The 17,002-nt window shown below is 47.4% G+C and overlaps 1 pseudogene; it reads left to right on the forward strand.

Moving 5' to 3' along the window:
• Nucleotides 1-13,540: 13,540 nt before the first annotated feature.
• On the forward strand, nucleotides 13,541-15,449 carry LOC141050626 (tripartite motif-containing protein 16-like; annotated as a pseudogene).
• The last annotated feature ends 1,553 nt before the right edge of the window (nucleotides 15,450-17,002 follow it).

A 17,002-nucleotide genomic window follows, 5' to 3' on the forward strand; every position in this document is an offset into this window, starting at 1 on the left:
GAAGGAACCACAGCCCCCCCTTATGGCTTCCCATGATGGGTATTTGTTGGATTTTTGATGCTGTGTATATTCTTTCACAAAAAAGCAGATAAACATCAAAACTACATGGGATTTCTCTACATCTCACACCCATTGTGCTTTTTTTTTTAATCCTGCGGAAACTGACTGGTGCAAATTTTAAATCCACAACATGTCAATCTCTCTTGCATAAAATATACGTTTTCTTTGCAGACTTCAACGAGATGAGGAAAGTGCATGGAAAATTGACCAAATTCTCATTGTGGGGCTGGGGCGATCCACGTGCAGTCTGTGATTTTTATCTGTGAATTTTCAGAACCACTCGGTCTGCAAAAAACATGGATATGTGAGCAGCCGCAAAGGCCACAACGGGTACATGTTCTATCATGAAAATACTGATGGAGCTCGTACATGCCTCACAGACGTCTGATGGAGGTCTTAGGCCAGGATCACACTTGTGAGTGCAATGCGAGAAACTCGCACGAGTCTCTTGAATCAAAACCCGGCACTGCTGCCGACACTCGGGGCCGCAGTGTGAGGCTGGATGTATTTCTATGCAGCCGCACACTCCATTCCCAAGTGCCGGTGGCAGTGCTGGGTATTGATGCACAAGTTTCTTGCGTTGCACATGCAAGTGTGACCCCGGCCTTAAACTGAGATCCCACCAATGTCTATGGCACTTTAATAGGTTTTCTTTTGTTCCTCTTGATCAGTTTCCCTATTTCAGGACTGATCAGGGGTTGTGAAGCTGTAGGAGACATCAGACCCTTTCTGCACCACCGTGATTTGCTTCTACGTTTAGCATGTGGTCCAGAAAGGCTTCCAATGTGTGAGGTGAATGTCTCTGTATGGAGGCATCTCTCCCAACAAATCTCTACATAAGAAAGTCTTGTTGCTTAAACTGTTTCCGTATGGACAGTTATTGAAGCTTCTCGGTGAACTCGCTGCATCTTTGGTTAAAGAAGTCTAGCTAGAGATGTGAGTGGTCTATGGGTCGCCCTCCCAGGGCTGTGGGGTACTCCGTACTGGGCCGGTCTCTCAGATGGGAATTTCACAGCAGCGGTGACCCGGTCCGTGGCCCTGGGCGCCCAAGTAAAAGGGAGATTGAATGGTGAGATGTAGTGGATTAAATGAATAGTTTGTGACGCCACCTGTGGTGTTCGGCAAGGGAGGTGTTAAGCCGAAGCTGCATGCAGATCCTCTGGGACTGGTGGTATGGCGCAGCAAAGATGTTATAGCTCCCCACAGGTGGAGCTGTAGTCCCAGGGCAGTGTAGATGTGGAGGCAAAGGGCAGGTGTGGGTGAGGCAGCGTCGGGCACCCAGATGTAGCAGTGCCGGGTGTGTTGGCGCAGGAATAAGTGGAGGACACCAGAGCATGTAGTTCCAAAGCTTTACACAGTCTGTTGTGCAAACAGGTGCCTGCCTCCATGCCGTATCCTCTGGATCAGGGACTCAGTCAACCACCAGGCCAGGTGGAATACTCCTTTCCAACACTCCGCCAACATGTGCTTTTCTGAACGTCTCCTCTTATAGCGCCTTTGGTGTGAAGTACTCCTACTAGTACTGAGTTACACTGGAGTTCCTCCTGTTCAATGTTCGCATAAACTTTCCTTGTACAGCAGACAGCTGTAGCCTGCTTCGAGGACTCCTTGCTTCCTAGTCCCGGCTCACTTCTCTGATGATGTTGTGCCCCCAAGTCTGATGTGGGAATAAAGTCTTGTTAACTTCTACTCTTCCGGTGTCTGCTGCAGGATCATTAGTATCCATACAACCTCGGGGACCGGGCCCCGGCCTAGCGCTTAGAACTTCTAGGAAGGGTTCTCCTGTAACCCACGTCCTCTGTTCTCTTTTACTCCTCATGTTCCGTACTAATCCTTTCTTTCTATGGAAAAATCAGGTTTCCTTGCTATGTCTCTTTCCTCTGCCAGCAGACCAAGGTTACTGTGGCCTGCTGCAGCACTTCCTTCATCCATCCCTCTCCCGGGGATCTTCTCTGTCCTTCTGCATCCTAACTCACTCTCAGTGACTGAATGACTGACTCCTAAACTCTTCCCGCTCTTTGTAATATAAACTAACTCCACCCACCTCCCAGCACGTTTTGTGTTCCAAGCAGGGAGCTACCAATGGGTGCTTTGCTATACTACTGTGTGGGGTGCAGGTGTTGGAGTGTGGTTGGGAGTCTCCACCTTACGTGGATGGTGGGGTATCACACCTCAGGAGGAGGTGCAGTACCTCTGTGTCGACTGAGCCTCAGGGGCGCCACATCTACAAGACAGAGGATTCACGGAGTTCAGCTCTGCAGCGCTGGAAGTTGCTGATGACCACATACTACTTTACTTCTACGCCTTGAGCTAGGTGATTCTTTGAAATCTAAAATCAGGAGTAAATATATAAAAAAATATAGCAGACATAAAAGATGTTCACATGGTGGAGGTCGGCCACGTCCGAGTGTGTTCAGAAAAAGCCTAGGGTGAAAAAATAATAATTCTCACCACTTCCCGGCCCTCACCTTCTCTGCTCTGCTCCCCTTATTCCTCACAAGTCTAGTGGTGTCGTCCGTCAAAGCCTATGTCACAAGTGCCATCATGACGTCCCGAGGCCTAGTCAGAGCGGGAGGCTCTGAAGACCGGACGGGTCCCGTGACGGAGACTCAACCAGAACTTTGAGTATCTGTAAGGAGAAGGTGAGGGCTGACAAGAGGTGAATAGAAATATTTTTCGCCTTTTTGAATCCAGGAAAATCAACATCTGGCAGCCGTCATTTTGCTGGGAAACGCACTAAAAACGCATGTGGGTTTTTTCTTGGGGATTTTCAACATCTAATGGGAATCTGTTGGGAAAGTCCACATAGAAAACTCAGAGTACCGGCGAGAGAAATCAAGATGTTGTGGATATGAAAGACAAAACCACAGGTGAGTTTACACTGAGCAAAGTAAAAGCCCAGAGGGCCGTAGGCGTCTATACATCCCATCCACCTGGTGGGAACCGGAAGAGGCGTCAAAAACGCACCAAAAGCTACTTATGGGCGCACAGCCTCCGGGCTCCTCACACCATAGTACTGTATGGAGAAGTGCAGCCATGATAACTTCTGATGGCACATGGCTCGTCTGACCCCGGCGTAATGGGCCCCCCAAACACTATAGAGAAGTGTCGCTGACCCCTGAGACGCTGCTCTAGACCACTGTAATCCACGGGGCCCTCCAGGGCCGTCTGCAGTCATTATACAAGTGGTCCGCATGAATTCTGGATCCTAGAAAGGAAAGAAAAACAAAATGTGTCCAATATATGAATTGTATATGTGCAGGCGGAGGTCTGAGGAGATGGTGGGAGATCAGTCAGCGCCGTCCGGTCTGTGCAGCGGATCCTGATGGAAAATGCTCCAAACCGGCTCCGTCCAATCAAAGGGCTGCAAAATCCACGAGAACGAGGGAGACGGCCCCAGAGAAGCCGCTGATCCCGGAGCAAATACTACTGGAAACCGGTCATTATCCACCACATAATAACACCTGTGCCGTCCTCTCAGGACTACATGTCCCATCATGCCTCAGTGTCAGTCAGGTGAGAGCAATGGAAACTTTATTAGACCCTGAGGCTTCTACTGATGGCAAAGAGTGATGAGATCCCTGCAGGTAAGTGCTGAGCCGTGTATCTAATCCTCTCCTGTGTGATACTGACTGCTGAGCCGTGTATCTAATCCTCTCCAGTGTGATACTGAATGCTGAGCCGTGTATCTAATCCTCTCCTGTGTGATACTGACTGCTGAGCCGTGTATCTAATCCTCTCCTGTGTGATACTGACTGCTGAGCCGTGTATCTAATCCTCTCCTGTGTGATACTGACTGCTGAGCCGTGTATCTAATCCTATCCTGTGTGATACTGACTCCTGAGCCGTGTATCTAATCCTCTCCTGTGTGATACGGACTGCTGAGCCGTGTATCTAATCCTCTCCTGTGTGATACTGACTGCTGAGCCGTGTATCTAATCCTCTCCTGTGTGATACTGACTGCTGAGCCGTGTATCTAATCCTCTCCTGTGTGATACTGACTGCTGAGCCGTGTATCTATCCTAAAATATAGAAGCAAAGCAGGTGAAATATTAAGATTAGGTTATTTCAACTTGCAAATTGTCTCTTCAGAGAGGAAGAGGATGAGAACTCTAGCGCCACCTATTGCAAGTAGCGATCCTAAAAGCCAATGTCACATGACTTATTTCAACTTGAAACAAAAATGTCTAAATGCTGCCAACTTTCCCTCTGGTTGTGCACAGCACTACAATTCCCAGCAAGTCACACAGAGTCTGGCTGCAGCACTGGTTACATCCTGACTCTAGATACAGTGAAGTGATAGTAATGATCATTGATGTAGTATTGTATGTAACGGGTTTAGAGGTGTCCACGACTTTAGCACCGATTGCCTTAGGCCGGGATCACACACGCGAGAAACTCAGACGAGTCTCGTATCTCAATACCCGGCACTCAGATCGGAGCGTAGAAATACATGGAGCCGCATACTCCGCTCCTGAGTGCCGGATATTTAGATGCGAGACTCGTCCGAGTTTCTCGTGTGTGTGATCCCGGCCTTAGGATCAATGTCTGTTCTGTGGTGATGCGGCACCCCTGCCGATCAGCTGTTCTGTGTTGGCGGTGGCCAGAACTGACCGGTTACAGAGCTGCTCTGTCTACTGTATAATGGCCGTGGCCAGGACGAACACATCCGCCTGCTATTCACATCAATAGGAGATAGCCGATATGCATATGCAATATAGTGTTAGAAGGTAGGAGCAGGATAGGACATGATGTGGCTGTGTTTGTCTGTGGGGGGAAAAGGATTGTTTGTGGAGGAACAGTTCTGAGGAGGAGGTGAGATGGCTGGTGAGGATGGAGGGAGAAATGACTAGTTCCTTACTAGGTGGAGGGATTGCAGGAGATAGGAAGAAAGTAGTATGGGGGTGAAGGTGAAAAGAAGCAGAAACATTGTAGTGGTGTTCTATCCCATTACCTTACAGTCAATTCCTGTCCAATTCTAGTCGAATTCAAAGTAATGTACTTAGAAACTTGTACTTTGAAAGATGTGTAGATCAGACTAGTTTAGATCAGACTATGGCTCTGAATATATCTTGAGCAAGGTGCAAACAGGAGTGAGTACCCTACACAGATTCTAGACACCCTGTGCCAGATGCAGCAAAGCAACCCCTGAACATAAGAGCCTCCTCCATGTTTCACAGTAGGGACAGTGTTCTTTTCTTGATATGCTTCATTTTTCCGTCTGTGAACATAGAGCTGAGGTGCCTTGCCAACAAGTTCCATTTTTGTCTCATCTGTCCATAGGACATTCTCCCAGAAGCTTTGTTACTTGTCAACATGTAGTTTGGCAAATTCCAGTCTGGTTTTTTAGGATTTTTTTTTTTTCAACAATGGGTCCTCCTTGATTGTCTCCCATGAACTTTGGCTCATAGAACGACACATGGTGCAATCTGACACTGAGTAAAGGTGAACTTCAAGCTCAAGGAACATAATCTGTTTAGTAGTTTTTCTGGGCTTTTTTGTTACCATTCGTATTATCCGTCTCTTTGATTTGTCATCAGTTTCCCTCCTGCGGCCACGTCCAGGGAGGTCGGCTACAGTCCCATGGAGCTTACATTTCTGAATAATATGTGCAACTGTAGTCACAGGAACATCGAGCTGCTTGGAGATGGTCTTATAACTTTTACCTTTACCATTTTTGTCTATAATTTTCCTTCTAATCTCCTGAGACAACTCTTTCCTTCGCTTCCACAGGTCCATGTTGAGTGTGATACACACCATGTCACCACACAGCACAGTGAGCAGCTGTAGCCTCTATACAGGCCACTCACTGAGTCCAAGATTGTAGACACCGGTGATGATAATTAGTGGACACACCGCAATGTAACATGTCCCTTTTGTCACATTATTTTCAGGGGTACCATCATTTCTGTCCAGGCCTATTTCATGAGTTATTTTTTGAAAAATTTTGTGGGAACATGGCTGAAAAGCAGTGTCTGACTTTCATTTGTTCGTTTTCATAGATTTTTTTAGCTATTATTTTTGTCAGATTCAAGTTATTTCTGAGACCCGGTCCAGAGTGTGTCTGTCCCTTTAAGTAATACTGAATTGTGAGTAGCTTCTGTATACTACTGCTCACTCTCTAACTGGCTCTCTACATCAGTGGTCCCCAACCTTTTTTGCACCAGGGACCGGTTTCAAGCAAGACCATTCTTCCATGGCCCGGCAGGGCGGGGATGGAGGTGTGGCAGGGGCGGGGCTTTGGTCATAAGGGGGCGGGGCTATGGACACGGTTGTAGTGTAGCAGTGCATACTTATAATTAAATAACATTTATAATGTGACTCAACTCACCATAGGTTTTGAATAAGTGCTCCATCACCCCCTTCTCCCCATCATTGCCTTCACCCCATCACTCCCTTCTCCCCATCATTGCCTTCACCCCATCACTCCCTTCTCCCCATCACTGCCATCTCCCCATCATTGCCTTCACCCCATCACTGCTGTCTCCCCATCATTGCCTTCACCCCACACTGACGTCTCTCCATCATTGCCTTCACCCCATCACTGCCATCTCTCCATCATTGCCTTCACCCCATCACTGCCATCTCTCCATCATTGCCTTCACCCCATCACTGCCATCTCTCCATCATTGCCTTCACCCCATCACTGCCATCTCTCCATTTCCTTCACCCCATCACTGCTGTCTCCCCATCATTGCCTTCACCCCATCACTGACGTCTCTCCATCATTGCCTTCACCCCATCACTCCCTTCTCCCCATCATTGCCTTCACCCCATCACTCCCTTCTCCCCATCATTGCCTTCACCCCATCACTCCCCTCTCCCCATCACTCCCCTCATGGCGCGGGCGGCGGGCAGGAAGCTGGACGCAGTGGACGGGTCCTTGCAGCTCCGCTCCTGCTATTCCCTCATGCAGGCAGCGGAGCTGCTTGGATCGCTCCCTGGCCGCCGCTAAGAACTGCTGCGCGCCGCCCCAGCCCCCGCTACGCCACTGACCGCCCCTGGCTCCCCTTGTGTCCGCGGACCGGCAAGGGCACTGCAGTGGCCCGGTGCTGGGCCGCGGACCGGCGGTTGGGGACCCCTGCTCTACATTATTTGTGAGCTGTAATTCTCCATTTCTAGTCACCTTCATTTTAGATGCATTTCTCGTTTGCTGTGTTCTGTCGCCATCTAATGGTGAAAGTGTACAATGACTGAATTATTGTTTTGTAAGGATCTCTGAGATGTGAATTTGGTCTCCTATTGGCCAGCTCCTAGTCACATGGTCAATAGGAGGGGCTGTTTTTCCAGGCAAGTCTAGAATGTTGATTTAGTCTGAGGGATGCCTTTAGGGAGAGCAGAACACATGTGGAGGTTTTTACCTCAAGATCTCCTGCAAGCGTAAAAGCCTAAGTTCCCTCTACACTGTACAGACATCATTCTATTTCTGACAGGATTCACCACATGTAAAGTATTGCTGACAGGATTCGCCACACGTAAAGAATTGCTGACAGGATTCGCCACACGTAAAGTATTGCTGACAGGATTCGCCACACGTAAAGTATTGCTGACAGGATTCGCCACACGTAAAGTATTGCTGACAGGATTCGCCACACGTAAAGTATTGCTGACAGGATTCGCCACACGTAAAGTATTGCTGACAGGATTCGCCACACGTAAAGTATTGCTGACAGGATTCAGCACACGTAAAGTATTGCTGACAGGATTCGCCACACGTAAAGTATTGCTGACAGGATTCGCCACACGTAAAGTATTGCTGACAGGATTCAGCACACGTAAAGTATTGCTGACCGGATTCACCACACGTAAAGTATTGCTGACAGGATTCACCACACGTAAAGTATTGCTGACAGGATTCAGCACACGTAAAGTATTGCTGACAGGATTCAGCACACGTAAAGTATTGCTGACAGGATTCAGCACACGTAAAGTATTGCTGACAGGATTCGCCACACGTAAAGTATTGCTGACAGGATTCGCCACACGTAAAGTATTGCTGACAGGATTCAGCACACGTAAAGTATTGCTGACAGGATTCGCCACACGTAAAGTATTGCTGACAGGATTCGCCACACGTAAAGTATTGCTGACAGGATTCGCCACACGTAAAGTATTGCTGACAGGATTCGCCACACGTAAAGTATTGCTGACAGGATTCAGCACACGTAAAGTATTGCTGACAGGATTCAGCACACGTAAAGTATTGCTGACAGGATTCAGCACACGTAAAGTATTGCTGACCGGATTCACCACACGTAAAGTATTGCTGACCGGATTCACCACACGTAAAGTATTGCTGACAGGATTCGCCACACGTAAAGTATTGCTGACAGGATTCGCCACACGTAAAGTATTGCTGACAGGATTCGCCACACGTAAAGTATTGCTGACAGGATTCGCCACACGTAAAGTATTGCTGACAGGATTCGCCACACGTAAAGTATTGCTGACAGGATTCGCCACACGTAAAGTATTGCTGACAGGATTCGCCACACGTAAAGTATTGCTGACAGGATTCGCCACACGTAAAGTATTGCTGACAGGATTCAGCACACGTAAAGTATTGCTCACAGGATTCAGCACACGTAAAGTATTGCTGACAGGATTCAGCACACGTAAAGTATTGCTGACAGGATTCAGCACACGTAAAGTATTGCTGACAGGATTCGCCACACGTAAAGTATTGCTGACAGGATTCGCCACACGTAAAGTATTGCTGACAGGATTCGCCACACGTAAAGTATTGCTGACAGGATTCAGCACACGTAAAGTATTGCTGACCGGATTCACCACACGTAAAGTATTGCTGACCGGATTCACCACACGTAAAGTATTGCTGACAGGATTCAGCACACGTAAAGAATTGCTGACAGGATTCACCACACGTAAAGTATTGCTGACAGGATTCACCACACGTAAAGTATTGCTGACCCGATTCACCACACGTAAAGTATTGCTGACAGGATTCACCACACGTAAAGTATTGCTGACAGGATTCAGCACACGTAAAGTATTGCTGACCGGATTCACCACACGTAAAGTATTGCTGACAGGATTCAGCACACGTAAAGTATTGCTCACAGGATTCAGCACACGTAAAGTATTGCTGACAGGATTCAGCACACGTAAAGTATTGCTGACAGGATTCAGCACACGTAAAGTATTGCTGACAGGATTCGCCACACGTAAAGTATTGCTGACAGGATTCGCCACACGTAAAGTATTGCTGACAGGATTCGCCACACGTAAAGTATTGCTGACAGGATTCAGCACACGTAAAGTATTGCTGACCGGATTCACCACACGTAAAGTATTGCTGACCGGATTCACCACACGTAAAGTATTGCTGACAGGATTCAGCACACGTAAAGAATTGCTGACAGGATTCACCACACGTAAAGTATTGCTGACAGGATTCACCACACGTAAAGTATTGCTGACCCGATTCACCACACGTAAAGTATTGCTGACAGGATTCACCACACGTAAAGTATTGCTGACAGGATTCACCACACGTAAAGTATTGCTGACCGGATTCACCACACGTAAAGTATTGCTGACAGGATTCAGCACACGTAAAGAATTGCTGACCGGATTCACCACAGTTTCTACATTCATCTATAAGTACTTGTGCAGGTGCCGTGACACACTGTGGAGATAACCCCAAGTACAGGTCTGTAACCTCTAATTGCTGCATCTACCTCCTACTGTAAAATACCAAAAGACACTGTCCAGTGCTCTTAAAGCTCCAGACCCCAATCACATCCCAGCATCTAAGTGTGAACTGTAATTGCCGTGGACGACCCATGAGAGACTGCGACTTATTTGTTGCAAGTTATAATTCCCGTTCCTGCTGAAGTAAAGGCAACTGTTATCTCTGAGACCGGTGTGTGTCATAATTCCTTCGGCTGCGGACACCGTGTGGGGGTGGATAGCAGGGAACATTCGGCCTGGTCATTACACCTGTGATGCTAATTAGTGGACACACCGTGATGTAACATGTCCCTTTGTCACAATATTTCAGGGGAACCACCACTTCTGTCCAGGTCTATTTCATGAGTTTTACTTTTTGAAAAATTCTGTGGAAGCATCACTGAAAAGCAATGTCTGACAGCTAGAGTTGAGCGATACCGTCCGATACTTCAAAGTATCGTATCGGATGGTATCGGCCGATCTTTAAAAAAAGTATCGGTATCGCCGATTCCGATACCGGAAGTCCCATTCAAGTCTATGGGACTTCCGGTATCGGAATAAGAAAAACCCTTTCCTGCCCTTGTACAGCCTCTCTGGGGTCTGTACGGGCCTTTCGGGGGGCTGTGCCGGCCTGCCAGGGGGTCTGTGCAGGCTCCGGTGGTCTGTGCCGGCCTGCCGGGGGGCTGTGCCGGCCTGCCGGTGGTCTGTGCAGGCTCCGGTGGTCTGTGCCGGCCTGCCGGGGGGCTGTGCAGGCTCCGGGGGGCTGTGCCGGCCTGCCGGGGGGCTGTGCCGGCCTGCCGGGGGGCTGTGCAGGCTTCGGGGGTCTGTGCAGGCATCGTCCGATGGGACTACAAGTCCCATCGGGCGATGCCTGCTACCATGACAGTGATTGACACATTAGCCAATGATGGGACAGTAGTAGTCCCATCATCCGGCTAATGTGTTAAATGTTAAAAAAAAAAAAAAATACTACATACATACTACATGCATGCTACATACATACTACATGCTACATACATGCTACATACATACCACATACATACTACATGCTACATGCATGCTACATACATGCTACATACATACCACATACATACTACATACATGCTACATACTACATACATACTACATGCATGCTACATACATACTACATACATGCTACATACTACATACATACTACATACATGCTACATACATACTACATGCATGCTACATACATACTACATGCATGCTACATACATACTACATGCATGCTACATACATACTACATGCTACATACATACCACATACATACTACATACATGCTACATACTACATACATACACATACATACTACATACATGCTACATACATACTACATGCATGCTACATACATACTACATGCATGCTACATACATACTACATGCATGCTACATACATACTACATGCTACATACATACCACATACATACTACATACATGCTACATACATACTACATATATACTACATATATACTACATGCATGCTACATACTACATGCATGCTACATACATGCTACATGCATGCTACATGCTACATACATACTACATATATACTACATGCATGCTACATACATACTACATGCTACATACATACCACATACATACTACATACATGCTACATACATACTACATATATACTACATGCATGCTACATACATACTACATATATACTACATGCATGCTACATACATACTGCATGCTACATGCATGCTACATACATACTACATACATACTGCATGCTACATACATACTACATACATACTACATGCTACATACATACCACATATATACTACATACATACAATACATTCATACAATACATACATAGACATACAGTACATATAACATGGAGTAACATACTTACCAATACTTGTCACATTGTTCCCCGAAGCCATTGTCTTTTCCGGAATAAATATTAACATAACAAACCACAAAAATACTCACCCACGATCCGAAGCAGTCCACGAGTGTGTCCCACGACGATCTTGGGTAGAGAACTGCAGCATCAGATGATGCTGCCGTTCTCTACGGGCTGCAGGAATCCAATGACGGAAGGTAGGTATCCTTCCGCACTGTATTCCTCCGCCACTTAAAAAAAAAAAAGTCCCTAGTCTCACTTTATGCCATTGCTGTGTTCTCTACCCAAGATCGTCGTGGGACACACTCGTGGACTGCTTCGGATCGTGGGTGAGTATTTTTGTGGTTTGTTATGTTAATATTTATTCCGGAAAAGACAATGGCTTCAGGGAACAATGTGACAAGTATTGGTAAGTATGTTACTCTATGTTATATGTCTATGTATGTGGTATGTATGTATGTGGTATGTATGTATGTATGTATGTGGTATGCAGTATGTATGTAGTATATAGTATGTATGTAGCATGCATGTAGTATTTTTTTTTTTTTTTTTTAACATTTAACACATTAGCCGGATGATGGGACTACTACTGTCCCATCATTGGCTAATGTGTCAATCACTGTCATGGTAGCAGGCATCGCCCGATGGGACTTGTAGTCCCATCGGACGATGCTTGCACAGACCCCCGGACATCAGCACAGCCCCCCGGCAGGCCGGCACAGCCCCCCGGCAGGCCGGTACAGACCCCCACAGGGTGCACAGCCCCCCGGCAGGCCGGCACAGCCCCCCGGCAGGCCGGTACAGACCCCCACAGGGTGCACAGACCACCGGCAGGCCGGCACAGCCCCCCGGCAGGCCGGTACAGACCCCCACAGGGTGCACAGACCACCGGCAGGCCGGCACAGCCCCCCGGCAGGCCGGTACAGACCCCGGGCAGTCCACACAGCCCCCCGGCAGGCCGGCACAGCCCCCCGGCAGGCCGGCAGAGACCCCCGGCAGGCCCGAAATGACGGCGCATCATGATGCGCACACACCGCGCATCATGATGACGTCAGTCTGTCAATCAACTTTGAACTTCCGATTCCGATGCCGAATTCCGATATTGAAAAAATATCGGAAGTCGGTATCGGAATTCCGATACAGCAAGTATCGGCCGATACCCGATACTTGCGGTATCGGAATGCTCAACACTACTGACAGCAGTAAAACCACACAAAAAAGGCACTAAATCCGCAGGAAAAATGCAGGTCATTTGACCTGCGGATTTAGTAAAATCCGCGGGAGGATCCACACTGTGTGCACATAGCCTAACGGTTTGGAACTGACTTCAAAAGACTAAAGTGTGAAAGAGGCCTAAGTCTCCTGGACTCCTTCCAGCCCCCAGTCTGGTGGGAAGAAGCTAAGCAAACAGCAGGGGGAAAAGGAATTTTGGCAGTGAGCACAACCATGGAGCTGAATGGGTAAGGCTACTTTCACACATCAGTTTTTTGCAGTCAGGCAGGATCCGGCTATTTTTAGAAAAAACGGATCCGGCATAAATTTTGGAGAACTGTAGAAACGGATCCGTTTTTTTGCTGTATCCGTCTAGCAGGTTATATCTGTTCCTGGGGGCTGGCCAATTGGATCTGAGCATGCGCAGACTTAAAAAAACCGGATCCGGTGGCTGGATCCGTCTTTTTCTGGATCCGGCGCATTCCGGCGCCCATAGACTTTCATTGTAGCAAAAAGCTGGAAGCGCCGGATCCGGCGCTTCCGGCTTTTTCGCCGGAGACAAAAAACGTTACAGTAGCCGTTTTTTCCAGACGCCGGAATGAGACAAGTTGCCGGATCCGGCAAAAAACGGATGAAACGCAATGCCATCCGGCACGATCCAGCGCTAATGCAAGTCAATGGGGAAAAACTGGATCCGGCATTGCATTTTGCCGGATCCAGTTTTACAAAAAAAAGCCGGATCGCGCCTGAAGGCAAAAAACTGATGTGTGAAAGAGGCCTTAATTATTCCCAGTAACCCCCTTCCTTTCTACTGGGAGGAAACTCACTTTCAGTTCCCGCTCTTTCCCACTACAATGGCATCTGCGGGACGAGCTGAACTGCTCCATCTGCCTGAGCCTCTATACAGATCCCGTATCCCTGAGATGTGAACACAACTTCTGCCGCTCGTGTATTGTGAGTGTGCTGGATTCCCAGTAGGCGGCTGGAGGGTATTCCTGTCCTGACTGCAGAGCGGAATATCCGGAGCGTCCGACCCTGGAGAAGAACTGGAAGCTGAGGAACATAGTGGAGCGTTTCTCATCTACTCAGCCTGATATGGAGGAGACCAGGATCTTCTGTGCTTACTGTACAAAGTCTCCTGTACCGGCTGTAAGGACATGTCTGCAGTGTGAGAGCTCCCTATGTGACTACCACCTGACAGCCCACAACAAGGCATTAGATCACATATTAATAGAGCCCACTGGCTCTTTTGGTTACAAAAAATGTTCCCATCACAAGAAGATTCTGGAGTATTACTGCCCGCAGGACGCGGCTTGTCTGTGTGTGTCCTGCTGTCTGGTTGGTGAACACCGAGGACACCGGGTGGAACTTCTAGATGAGGCTTCTGAGAAGAAGAGAAAGGAACTGAGGGAATATCTGGATGAACTAAACCCACAAAAAGCAGAACTTCAGACAAGAGTCCAGAATCTGCAGGATCGAAAGAGGAAGATCCAGGAGAAAGCCTCCAATAAGATGAAGAACATCAGTAAGAGATTTATGGACATTAAAAAGCAACTGGAAATGGCGGAAAAGAAAGCGCTGAGCGAGGTCTCCAGGCAGGAGGAGAAGATTGTGTCCCAGATATCTGATCTGATCAAGAAGCTGGAAACACAGGAGGAAGAGCTGTCCAGGAAGATGCGTCAGGTGGAGGAGATGTGTCGTGTCACCGACCCAATAAGACTGTTACAAGAAAGTGACATCACAGTAAGTAGTCGTGTAGAGGATAAGGACACGGGGAGATGGTGGAGAGGTCAGTTCTGAGGAGGATCTGGATGAGGTTCTGATCTCACTGACCTTACACCGATCTATGAGGGATATTGTAACCAATGTAACATCAGAGCTCGGGGTCCATGTCCCCGACATATTCCTGGATGTGGACACTGCTCATAGATGGGTGAAGATATCAGAAGATCTGAAAACAGCAACAGATTCAGAAAAAAACCAACAGGAAAGACCAGAATCACCAGGGAGATTTCTTACTTATGCTCAGGTATTAAGCAGATGTGGTTTCTCCTCAGGACAACATTACTGGGAGGTAGAGTGGAACCAGATAGGAAGATGTATGATCGGATTGTCCTATCTCAGTGTAGAGAAGAAAGGACGACAGTCTAGTATTGGATATAATGATAAATCCTGGTGTTTAGATATAAATAATGGAGAATATAAAGTATGGCACAACTCCAATATATTAACCCTCAGTGTAAAGCCAACATGTCCGACAATTGGGTTCTTCTTAGACTATGAGGCCGGGCGTCTGTCCTTCTATGAGCTGTGTGACCCCATCAGACACTTACACACCTTCACCGCCTCCTTCACTGAACCCCTACATGTTGTCTTCTATGTGTTTAATGGAGTTTCTGTAACAATAAGAAGCTGAGATTAAATGTTAATGTGTGAATTGTCTCCGTCGTTGGTTGTTTATTATTAACGGGTTATTTCCATCACATTGACTGGTGGTATTTGGAAAGGACATGTCATAACGTTATTGACTGCTGGGATTTATAATCCTGAGAATGAAGGAACCACAGCCCCCCCTTAAGGCTTCCCAGGATAAGTATTTGTTGTATTTTTGACACTGTATATTCTTGCACAAAAAGCAGATAAACGTCAAACTACACTTTTACTTTTCTAATGCTGTGGAAACTGGCGCAAATTTGAAATCCACAACATGTCAATCTCTCTTGCATTAAATATACGTTTTGTTTGCAGATTTTTTCCATAGACTTTAACAAGATGAGGAAATTTTATGGAAAATTGACCAAATACTCATTGTGGGGCTGGGGCGATCCGGTCTGTGATTTTTATCTGTGAATTTTCAGAACCACTCAGTCTGCAAAAACATGGATATGTGAGCAGCCGCAAAGGCCACAACGGGTACATGTTCTATCCATGAAAATACTGATGGAGCTCGTACATGCCTCTCGGACGTCTGATGGAGAGGTCTTAGGCCGGGGTCACACTTGCACAAGTCTCTTGAATCAATACCCGGCACTGCTGCCGACACTTGGGACCGGAGTGTGAGGCTGCATATATTCCTGGCCTTAAACTGAGATCCCACCAATGTCTTTGGCACTTCAAGGGGGACATAGGAAAACTTGTGAATCAGTTTCCCTATTTCAGTACTGATCAGGGGTTGTGAAGCTGTAGGAGACATCAGGCCCTTTCTGCACCACCGTGTTTTGTTTCTACGTTTAGCGTGTGGTCCAGAAAGCTTCCAATGTACGAGGTGAATGTCCCTGTATGGAGGCATCTGCCCCAATAAATCTCTACATAAGGGAGTCTCGTTGGTTAAACTGTTTACGTATGGACAGTTCTCATAAAAGCTTCTCGGTAATCTCTGATCTCGCTACATCTTTGGTTATAGAAGTCTAGATGGAGATGTGAGTGGTCTACAGGACAAGGGATTGACGGAGTTCAGCTCTGCAGGACCAGGAGCTGCTGATGACCACATACTACTTTACTTCTACGCCTTGAGCCAGGTGATTCTTTGAAATCTAGAATCAGGAGTAAATATATAAAAAATATGGCTGACATAAGAGATGTTCACATGGTGGAGGTCGGCCACGTCTGAGTGTGTTCAGACAATACTCGGGGTGAAAAAATAATACTGTAATTCTCCCCACTTCCCGGCCCTCACCTTCTCTGCGCTGCTCCCCTTAGTTCTCACCAGTCTGGTGGTGTCGTCCGTCACAGCAGGTCCGCTGCCACCGATGTCATCATGGCGTCCTGAGGCCTAGTCAGAGCTGGAGGCTCCGAAGACCGGACGGGTCCCGTGAAGGAGACTCGACCAAAACTTTGAATATCTGTAAGGAGAAGGTGAGGGCCGAGAAGAGGTGAATAGAAATGTTTTTTGCCCCTACTCGGCCTTTTTGAATCCAGGAAAACCGACAGCTGGCAGCCGCCATTTTGCCGGGAAACGCACTAAAAACGCATGTGGGGTTTTCTTCTTTTCCTGGGAGTCTATGGGGAAAGTCTGCACAGAAAACTCAGCGAGAGAAAGTGACATGTTGTGGATAAGGAGGACGAAACCGCCGGAGACTTTACACTGAGAGACATAAAAGCCCAGAGGGCCGGAGGCGTCTATACATCCCATCTACCTGGTGGGAACCGTCAGAGGTAGAGA

The sequence above is a fragment of the Dendrobates tinctorius genome, unplaced genomic scaffold (assembly GCF_039654945.1).
Source record: "Dendrobates tinctorius isolate UK_male_01 unplaced genomic scaffold, ASM3965494v1 ptg000152l, whole genome shotgun sequence".
Lineage (NCBI taxonomy): Eukaryota > Metazoa > Chordata > Amphibia > Anura > Dendrobatidae > Dendrobates > Dendrobates tinctorius.